The sequence below is a fragment of the Dama dama genome, chromosome 16 (genome assembly GCF_033118175.1).
Source record: "Dama dama isolate Ldn47 chromosome 16, ASM3311817v1, whole genome shotgun sequence".
Classification (NCBI taxonomy): Eukaryota; Metazoa; Chordata; class Mammalia; order Artiodactyla; family Cervidae; genus Dama; species Dama dama.
In genome coordinates this window covers 38,782,257-38,793,928 of record NC_083696.1, presented here as the reverse complement: position 1 = coordinate 38,793,928, position 11,672 = coordinate 38,782,257, and the positions used below count along the sequence as shown (strand labels likewise).

The 11,672-nt window shown below is 41.1% G+C and overlaps 1 pseudogene; it reads left to right on the top strand.

Moving 5' to 3' along the window:
- Positions 1-392: 392 nt before the first annotated feature.
- On the top strand, positions 393-475 carry LOC133071498 (U4 spliceosomal RNA; annotated as a pseudogene).
- The last annotated feature ends 11,197 nt before the right edge of the window (positions 476-11,672 follow it).

Here is an 11,672-nt window from a genome sequence, read left to right as displayed (position 1 = left end):
TTGGTGCTTTAATGGCAGTACATTAGATCTAAAGGAAAATGATATCATGGGGAAATAATACTTCTGTGTTCCTTTGAAAATGTTATAGTTCTCATTTCTGTTACTTGGGTTACTGCATTGGCTAGAACTTTGGGGAATAATAAATACACTGATGACGCAGATATCTCTGGAAATGTCTCTTTGGTAACCATATTTTACTAAAATTATAGGGTACTAAATGCTTAAGAAACACTAATGTATGAGGGAGGGTCAGGATGGGGAACACATGTATACCCGTGGCTGATTCGTGTGAATGTATGGAAAAACCACAACAATATTGTAAAATAATTAACCTTCAATTAAAATAAATTTTAAAAAAAAGATTAATGTAGTGCATTACTATATGAAGTAACAGCTTTGCGCAGTGGCAGTATCGTAGCCAATGAGGTTTATCCGAGGCACAATTATTGCTAATTGAAAACTATATGAAGTAACAAAGCTATTTACAGAAAGAAAAAAAAAAACCCAGAAACCTAATCTGCCTTAATGGTCTTCTATCCTAAGGGCTTTGATGTTCCCTCAGAAATGTAAAATAATAACTTAACATTCCAAACAGAATATCTGAGAGCTGCTAAGATTCTCATCCTCCATCAGATTTATCTTCCTTTCCAGCACTGACCTACAGGAAGAAATTTTATTGCGACCCTAATGAGAATGGTTAATAGACATCATGGAGTTTGTGTGTTTTTGCTTTGCTTTGTTTTGTTCTGTTTCTGAGAGAACTAGTTTCAGTTCAATTTCTCCACAGCCTTTCTAGAGAATTAGAGTTCTTCCTCCATCTTTGATTGTGAATAACAAAGTCATACTATCATTTATTGACCTCTTAGTATATACAGGAACCATGCCAAATTCTTTGCATGCATTGTCTCATTTAACATTCTATCAATTGATCAATGGGTATTCTCCAGAGAACAAAACCAATAAGATAGACAGAGCATTTCTATTATATGATGGTGGTGGTTTAGACATTAAGTTGTGTCTGACTCTTGCAATCCCATGGACTGTAGCCCACTAGGCTCCTCTGTTCGTAGGATTCTCTAGGTAAGAATACTGGAGTGGGTTGCCATTTCCTTCTCCAATATCTATTATATAATATAAGGTAAAATGTGAGACATATATTTATGTGTATGTGTGTGTATGCCACCATATGTCCATAAAATAAATCTATTATATATGTGTGTGGGTGTGTATATATATATATATATATATACATTTGAATGATAATGCACACACGCATGTATATACATATAATCAGTTCAGTCCAGTTCAGTCACTGAGTCATGTCCAACTCTTTGCAGTCCCATGGACTGCAGCACACCAGGCTTCCCTGTCCATGACCAACTCCCAGAGCTTGCTCAAACTCATATCCATCAGTTGGGTGATGCCATCCCACTGTCTCATCCTCTGTCATCCCCTTCTCCTCCTGCCTTCAGTTGTGCCCAGCATCAGGGTCTTTTCCAATGAGTCAGTTCTTCACATCAGGTGGCCAAAGTATACATATAATAAAGATATTTATTTTAAGATATTGGCAGCACTGAGGGAGGACACTGATACCAACTGCCCTTTGCAGCTGAGCATCTTAGGAAAAGGTGATTCTACTGAAACAGGGGCTAAAAATGATTTGTCAACAGTTTGCAAGTTTGACTTGCATCTGTGTTCATTCACATTTCAGTAACAGGCCTGAAAGAAAAGGCCTCATCTTTGCTCACTGGCACAAGTTCAGAAATATTTCACATAGAATGTGCAAATAACGTTTGTATGGTGTTCAGTGAGGAAAAGAAAAGAAATTGGCTCACAGGACTGTTATGACTGGCAAGTTTAAAATTTGTAGGGCAGGCCAACAGCCTGGAAACTCACGCTGAATTTCCATGTTACAGTCTTGAGGCAGAATTCTTTCCTCAGTTTATCTTTTTTTTCCCCTAGTATTTTACTGTAAACAGCAAAGACATGTCAGATCACCTCTTCCATGTTTTGTTTGGAAATTTCCTCAGCTAAATATCCATGTTCCTCATTCACACGTTCTACTTTCCACCAATGACAGAGCCATAATTCAGACAGGTTCTCTGCTTGTTTATATCAAGGATCTCCTTTCCTTGCGCGTCCATTAACACATTCTTCGTTTCCATCTGGGATCTTACCAGAAGCACTTTAATGTTCCTATTTCTAGCAACATTCTGTTCATCATTGTATACAGTCTCTAAGACAATAGAGCTCTCACTATAGCTTTCCTCTCCTCTTTCTGAGCCCACACCAAAATTACCTTTAATGTCCATGTTTTTATCAACAATCTCTTCAAGGCAATCTGGATTTTTACTATCAAATGCCTCAAAACCCTTCCAGCCTACATCCATCATTGTTTGTTTTTATTGTTTAGTCGCTAAGTGGTGTCCAACTCTTTGCAACCCCAAGGACCGTAGTCCACCAGGCTCCTCTGTCCATGGGATTTCCCAGGCAAGAATACTGGAGTGGCTTGCCGTTTCCTTCTGCAGGGATCTTCCCAACCCAGGGATCGAACCACATCTCCTGCATTGGCAGTTGGATTCTTTACCACTGAGCCACGGGAGTAAGCCCCCACACTCATTACCCAATTCCAAAACCCCTTCCATCTTTCCATGTATTTGTTATGGCAACATCACGCTTTTCAGCACCGAAATCTTTGTGAGTTCCCTCGGGCTGTCTAAACAAAGGACTGCATACTGGGTGACTCCAAACAACAAAAATGTATTCTCTCCCAATTCTGGAGGGTGCAAGTCACTTATAGAAGCTCTATTGATGATTTATTCAATTTTTGGAAGCAACCATGAGTAACTTTCAATAAGGAGATGGATAAATTAACTGTACATCCCTAAAATGGAATATTATTCAGCACTAAAAAATAATGGGCTATCAAGCCATGAAAAGACATGGAAGAATCTTAAATTCACAATACTAAATAAAAGAAACCAATATGAAAAGGCTATCTACCATATAATTCCTGGAAAAGGCAAAGCTGTGGAGTTAAAAAAGATTAGTGGTTATCAGGAGTTAGAGAGAGATAGGGATAACAGGTGAAATACAAAGGATTTTTAGGGCAACAAAACTATTTTATATAGTACTATAATGATGGATACATGTCATTTTACACTTGTCAAAACATAGAATATAAACACCAAGAGTGAACCCTAAGGTAAACTATGGACATAGGGTGATTATGATGTATCAGTGTAGGTTCATCAGTTGTCACAAATATACCACTCAGGTGGGGGATGTTGATAATGGGAACAAAGGGTGTGCGGCAATTCTTTGCATGTACCTTCTTCTCAGTTTTGCTAAAATTGATCTACAAATCCTAAAATTGCTCCTAAAAAGTCTATTTTAAAAACTGAAAAAGAAATTAAAATGATACAGATAAACTCTAGAAACCTGGAAGCCTAAGGTTGAAAGACAATGAAAGAAAGCATGGTAAAGGCAAGTGGTGACCGTCACTGATTTACAACTGGACTCAAGACCAGTCCTTCTAGCACATGCTCTCATATGCCAAGATCATTTGTGAGTTCTCAGTAGCAGTCATGTAATGACATATTCTATCAAGGAGGAACCTCCAAGTCCTCAGAACCTTTCATCTGGCTAAGCTCTGGAACTGATGGTCACAACATCAAGGTGGGTGCATGGGCAGCAGATAGACACAAAAATCAAGAAGTAAGGCAAGTGAATCTACCAACATGAGATAGAGTCAAATGGGAAACACACAAAAGAGAACAGCAGACCCATAAACCAACAACAAACAGATGCAGGTCTCCAGGAGAGAGGAACAGCCTTGGGCCTCTGAGGGTGCAGTGGAGTGAGCTCCTTGTGACAGTGATAACACCTTACCCTTGAAACCCAGGCCTGAGCATGGAGAAGAGGCAGCAAAAACACATAGCAAATTGAGGAAGAAATCAATCTTTTCAGTGCTGCAGTCCCTCCACATTAATAAAGCTGGTGGTCAGATGCAAGTCTCTCTGATTGCATGCTCTCTTCTTCCAGCAGCACTTAATGACTACAACTAGCACATTAAAAAGTCAAGGCAAACCAACATGCATACTTTTATATATTCTTCCATGGTCAGCAGGTTTGAGAAGCTGGATGTCTCTTCTCAGGAAGCTGGGAATGGGTTTTTTAAGAAATTCATAAATCCTAAGAACGGTGCCACAGAACAATCAGGCATTAATTTCTCACAGAGCTGAAGTGCAAATTACCTACCTGCAGCTTTCTCCTCTCCAGATTGTCTGTTGCCTTAATCTCGGTTCAGATTTAACTCACTGCTAACCATATTTCTTACTAGCTGTCCCTGCTCCCTGCCCCTGCACTACCTGCTGTACGCTAAGGGAATGCAGACTGGAGTAAATGACTGTCTGAACAAAGAGGCAGACCATTGGCACTACATCAAGTATCTGAGAGGAAATGACAAGCCTGGAACTGTGAGTCAGTCCCTGCTTCCTATTTCAGAGATGTTCTGCATCATGAACATAAGGCCAGTACTATGGAAAAGGCACATTCTGTGAGCAGCTGGAGGGGTCCTCTTGGAGACAGTGGTCAACACTGGAGAGAGGGGCTTGTCCCCAAAGAGATGGCTCTAGGCAGGCCAATAAGGCAAATCAGGAATCTCCTTTTGGTATTCCACAAATTTTGCATATTACAAAAAGTACAAATTTAGTAAAAAGAAAAAAGCAAAGGGGGGGTGAGGTGTGAAAAAAAACACAAGAACAGGAGACAAGTGAAGAATTCTTTTTTTATGCTGCAAGTTATATACCTTTTTTAACCTACCAAAACAGCACTAATTGTTCTTCAAATGAATGGCCTCTGGATACCTGACATTGAAATTCTGCCAGGCCTCCACTAAGATACCAGCGGCTTTTTTGCTTAGTCATTATGTTATGTTGTCACTGAAATCTTTACGCCTTTCATTCCAGATCATGGGGGTTGGTTACTCTTCTGTGGAGACTTGCAATTCAGTCTAGAATGTGTCAACCTCCCCCTCATTTCAAGGAAGAAGTACAACTGGATAGTTGAAGAAACAATAGATATGAGTAGCAGGGAACTCCTCCATCACAACCAAAATCTCCCTGGAGGTAAAGTTATTAAAGTTTGATGTACTTGGCAATTTGAGGGGAAAAAAATGTGAGGCAGGAACAAATCACCACCTCCCACGGTAATGATAGACTTTTCCCTAAGAGCTGACAAAGACAATCATGGAAAGATATTCATCAGCAGAGTGGGTGAGAAAAAAATGACTCAGGTATTGTATTTTCTGTATTTTAGTCAGGGAATGCATCACTCTGCAGATGGATCTAATTTAGTCATGTTATGGAAAACCAAACACAGTTCTGGTCCATAACAGTACTAGCCAGCATTATTTGAGGCCAGTAAGTAACAGGTAAAACTCAGCAGTGGCCACAGGACTGGAAAAAGTGAGTTTTTATTCCAATCCCAAAGAAGGACAATGCTAAAGAATGTTCAAACTACCATACAATTGAGCTCATTTCACATGTTAGTAAAATTATGCTCAAAATCCTTCAAGCCAGGCTTCAGTAGTATGTGAACCAAAAACTTCCAGATGTACAAGCTGGGTTTAGGAAAGGCAGAGGAACCAGGGATCAAATAGTCAACATTTGTTGGATCATAAAGAAAGTAAGGGAATTCCAGAAAAATATTTTTTAATACTTCTGCTTCATTGACTATGCTCAAGCCTTTGACTGTGTGGATCACAACAAACTGTGGAAAATTCTTCAAGAGATGGAAATATCAGGCTACCTTACCCATCTCCTGAGAAATCTATATGCAGTTAAGAAGCAACAGTTAGAACTGGACATGGAACAAATGATTGATTCAAAATTGGAAAAGGAGTACTGTCACACTATTTAACTTATATGCAGAATGAGTGAGTGAATGATAGTTGCTCAGTCATGTCCAACTCTTTGCAGCCCGTTGGACTGTAGCCTGCCAGGCTCCTCTGTTCATCGAATTTTTCAGGCAAGAATACTGGATTGGGCTGCCATTTCCTTCTCCATATAGAAAGTGAAGTCACTTAGTCGTGTCCGACTCCTTGTGAATCCATAGACTGTAGCCCACCAGTCCCACCAGCCCACTGTAGCTCCTCCAACCATGGAATTTTCTAGGCAAGAGTACTGGAGTGGGTTGCCATTTCCTTCTCCAGGAGATCTTCCCAACACAGAGATCGAACCCAGGTCTCCTGCACTGTGGGAGGACGCTTTCCTGTCTGAGCCACCAGGCAATCTCTCCATATATGCAGACTACATCATGTGAAATGCCAGACCAGATGAATCACAAGCTAGAATCAAGATTGCCAGATAAATATCTACAACCTCAGATATGAAGATGGCAGGAAGTGAAGAGGAACTAAAGAACCTCTTGATAAGGGTGAAACAGGAGAGTGAAAATGCTAGCTTGAAACTCAACATGAAAAAAACTAAGATCATGGCATACAGTTCCATCACTTCATGGCAAATAGAAAAAGTGGAAGTGGTGACATATTTTCTTTCTTGGGCTCCAAAATCACTGTGAACAGTGACGGCAGCCATGAAATTAAAAGATGCTTTCTCCTTGGAAGGAAAGCTATGACAGACCCACACAGCATATTAAAAACCAGAGACATCACTTTGCTGACAAAGGTCTGTAGAGTCAAAGCTATGGTTTTTCTAGTAGTCATATACCGATCTGAGAGTTGGACCAGAGAGAAGGCTTAGTGCCAAAAAATTGATTTTTTCAAATTGTGGTACTGGAGAAGATTCTTGAGAGCCCCTTGGAAGAGGGAGGAGATCAAATCAGTCAATCCTAAAGGAAATCAACCCCAAATATTAATTGGAAGGACTGAGGCTGAAGCTGAAGCTCCAATAATTTGGCCACCTGAAGGGAAGAGCTGACTTACTGGAAAAGACACTGATGCTGGGGAAAAAAATGAAGGCAAAAGGAGGAGGGGGAGGCAGAGGGTGAAATGGTTAGATAGTATCACCAACTCAACGAACATGAATTTGAGCAAACTCCAGGAGATAGTGAATAACCAGGGAGCCTAGCGTGCTGCAGTCCATGGGGTCACAGTGTCGGGCATGACTGAGTGACAGAACAACAGATGTAACAGGTGTGGTGCATGTATTTGCTGTGATTCTCACTCAATTCCTTCATAGCTGCTCATTTTTCAATTTTACTGATAAGTCACCTGCACTCTCAGACAGTAAGTAATTACTTAAGATCACATGGTTAGCAAGTACCCCAATACTACCTCCTTACCCTTACTGAGACCTATGCTAAAAAGTTGGCTGGGTAAACTAAAACACATCCAGAGAAGCCTGGAACTCTCTCACTTATTCACTGCAGGTAGCTGAGGACCTGGAAAACAGAAATGTTTTCCACTTTACGAGAGGAATAACTCAAGTGATAATGAGCAGAACAAGTTAAGCAGTGTAATCCCAGAAGACCATAACCAGCAACAATGTGTGAGAACAATCACAGAGAATAGAATAATCTAACAACTTCTACACAAATAAGGAGCTGCTTACTCATATCCCATCTAGAAGGCACTCTTTCTGGAAAAAAACAGGCACTAGGCCTTTCTGTAGTTTCAGTAGTTCACTGTCAACAGGAGAGACCCATAGTGCTGCACAATATGTAGATGCCTTTCATATTTATGTACAAGTCATTGGTGATAGATGTTCTCAGAACACAATGGAAGAAGTAAGCCTCTTTCAAAATGCAGTGAATACAGCCGCTATTTAAATATTTAACTCTGAGCAGTTTCAGATGAGAGACTCTCTGCAAGCATCCCAGCTCAGGACAGAAGTTACCCAAGAGTAGATAAGAACAGAGAATAAGAATCAAGAGAACACAGACAGCAAAGAAGGAGCAATGGGGTTCATCGAGGCCTTGGGTCAGACTAGATTCAGCACATTCGCTCCTTATTTAAAGATAACTTGTTCTGCTTCTCATACAGCCATTTATGTTGCTTGTTGAATATTTACGTGCACTAAAGCTGCCAGCAGAATAAATGGGATATGGTAACTTTTTCCTCCTGTGTAAGCACTCACTCTCAACGAATAACTGTCATCTGTAATTGTGGTGTAAGGGACCTCATATACAGACAGCTGACTTAACCACTCAGCCATGCTGTCTTATTGTATTTTATTTTTCTCTTTCATCCCCACTCTTGCTCTAGAATCCTCCCTCCCTCCTATAGGCACCCACTCTATTGAATTTTATACATCATCTACAATGCTTCAGTTCAGTTCAGTCGCTCAGTTGTGTCCGACTCTTTGCGACCCCATGAATTGCAGCACGCCAGGCCTCCCTGTCCATCACAAACTCCCAGAGTTTACTCAAACTCATGCCCATTGAGTCGGTGATGCCATCCAGCCATCTCATCCTCTGTCGTCCCCTTCTGCTCCTGCCCCCAATCCCTCCAAGCATCAGGGTCTTTTCCAATGAGTCAACTCTTCGCATTAGGTGGCCAAAGTATTGGAGTTTCAGCTTCAGCATCAGTCCTTCCAATGAACACCCAAGACTTATTTCCTTCAGGATGGACTGGTTGGATTTCCTCGCTGTCCAAGGGACTCTCAAGAGTCTTCTCCAACACCACAGTTCAAAAGCATCAATTTGTCGGTGCTCAGCTTTCTTCACAGTCCAACTCTCACATCCATACATGACCACTGGAAAAACCACAGCCTTGACCAGACAGACCTTTGTTGGCAAAGTAATGTCTCTGCTTTTTGATATGCTATCTATGTTGGTCATAACTTTCCTTCCAAGGAGTAAGCGTCTTTTAATTTCATGGCTGCAGTCACCACCTGCAGTGATTTTGGAGCCCAAAAAAATAAAGTCTGCCACTGTTTCCACTGTCTCCCCATCTATTTCCCATGAGGTGATGGGACCAGATACCATGATCTTAGTTTTCTGAATGTTGAGCTTTAAGCAAACTTTTTCACTCTCCTCTTTCACTTTCATCAAGAAGATTTTTAGTTCCTCTTCACTTTCTGCCATAAGGGTGGTGTCATCTGCATATCTGAGGTTATTGATATTTCTCCCGGCAATCTTGATTCCAGCTTGTGCTTCTTCCAGTCCAGCGTTTCTCATGATGTACTCTGCATATAAGTTAAACAAGCAGGGTGACAATATACAGCCTTGACGTACTCCTTTTCCTATTTGGAACCAGTCTGTAGTTCCATGTCCAGTTCTAACTGTTGCTTTGTAACCTGCATACAGGTTTCTCAAGAGGGAGGTCAGGTGGTCTGGTATTCCCATCTCTTTCAGAGTTTTCCACAGTTTATTGTGATCCACACAATCGAACTCTTTGGCGTAGTCAATAAAGCAGAAATAGATGTTTTTCTGGAACTCTCTTGCTTTTTCAATGATCCAGCGGATATTGGCAATTTGATCTCTGGTTCCTCTGCCTTTTCTAAAACCAGCTTGAACATCTGGAAATTCTTGGTTCACGTGTTGCTGAAGCCTGGCTTGGAGAATTTTGAGCATTACTTTACTAGCGTGTGAGATGAGTGCACTTGTGCGGTAGTTTGAGCATTCTTTGGGATTGCCTTTCTTTGGGATTGGAATGAAAATGGACCTTTTCCAGTCCTGTGGCCACTGCTGAGTTTTCCAAATTTGCTGGCATATTGAGTGCAGCACTTTCACAGCATCATCTTTCAGGATTTGAAATAGCTCAACTGGAATTCCATCACATCCACTAGCTTTGTTCGTAGTGATGCTTTCTAAGGCCCACTTGACTTCACATTCCAGGATGTCTGGCTCTAGTTGAGTGATCACACCATTGTGATTATCTGGGTCATGAAGATCTTTTTTGTACAGTGCTTCTGTGTATTCTTGCCACCTCTTCTTAGTATCTTCTGCTTCTGTTAGGTCCACACCATTTCTGTCATTTATCGATCCCATCTTTGCATGAAATGTTCCCTTGGTATCTCTAATTTTCTTGGAGAGATCTCTAGTCTTTCCCATTCTGTTGTTTTCCTCTATTTCTTTGCATTGATTGCTGAGGAAGGCTTTCTTATCTCTCCTGGCTATTCTTTGGAACCCTGCATTCAAATGGGAATATCTTTCCTTTTCTCCTTTGCTTTTTGCTTCTCTTCTTTTCACAGCTATTTGTAAGGCCTCCTCAGACAACCATTTTGCCTTTTTGCATTTCTTTTCCATGGGGATGGTCTTGATCCCTGTCTCCTGTACAATGTCACGAACCTCTGTCCATAGTTCATCAGGCTCTCTATCAGATCTAGTCCCTTAAGTCTATTTCTAGTCCCTTAAATCTATTTCTCACTTCCACTGTATATTCATAAGGGATTAGGTCATACCTGAATGGTCTAGTGGTTATCCCAACTCTCTTCAGTTTAAGTCTGAATTTGGCAATAAGGAGTTCATGATCTGAGCCACAGTCAGCTCCAGGTCGTGTCTTTGCTGACTGTATAGAGCTTCTCCATCTTTGGCTGCAAAGAATATAATCAATCTGATTTCGCTGTTGGCCATCTGGTGATGTCCATGTGTAGAGTCTTCTCTTGTGGTGTTGGAAGAGGGTGTTTGCTATGACCAGTGTGTTCTCTTGGAAAAACTCTATTAGCCTTTGCCCTGCTTCATTCCGTACTCCAAGGCCAAATTTGCCTGTTACTCCAGGTGTTTCTTGACTTCCTACTTTAACATTCCAGTCCCCTATAATGAAAAGGACATCTTTTTTGGGTGTTAGTTCTAAAAGGTCTTGTAGGTCTTCATAGAACCGTTCAACTTCGGCTTCTTCAGCATTACTGGTTGGGGCATAGACTTGGATTACCGTGATACTGAATGGTTTGCCTTGGAAACGAACAGAGATCATTCTGTCGTTTTTGAGATTGCATCCAAGTACTGCATTTTGGACTCTTTTATTGACTATGATGGCTACTCCATTTCTTCTAAGGGATTCCTGCCCAATGCTATGTCATTGTAGAACCATAGTTCTAGAACTTCCCTGGTAGTAGTTAAGTATCTGCCTGCCAATGCAGAGGACATGGGTTCAATACTTGGTGTGGGAAAACTCCACATGCCACAGAGCAACTAAGCCCATGAGGTTCAAATACTGAAGCGCACTAGCCCTAGAGCCCATGCTCTGCAACAAGAGAAGCCCTCACATACCCCAACTAGAGAAAGCCTGCCTGCTCAACAACGAAGACCCAGTGCCCCAAAAGTAAAAAAGCAATTTTTTTAAAAAGCTAGTTCTGCATATATATATATATATATGCTTAGTTGTGTCTGACTTTTGGTGACCCCATGGACTATAGCCCACCAGACTCCTCTGCTCATGGGATTTTTCCCAGGGAAGAATGCTAGACTGGGTTGCCATTTCCTCCTCCAGGGGATCTTCCCAACCCAAGGACTGAACTCACGTCTCCTGTGTCTCCTGCACTGGCAAGCAGGTTCTTTACCACGAAGCCACCTGGGAAGTCCATGCATGTTTGTGTATGTTTGTGTGTTGGGGCGGGGGTGGGGGTTAATTTAGAAATGATATTATGTTTTATATCTTGCTCTGCTTTTTCCAGTTTCTTTTTTTTACTAAGCCACAATGTTTTTAAGATCTCTGTATATGCCATATATATCATTATTTCACTGCTTCTGAATACTGCACAATACTC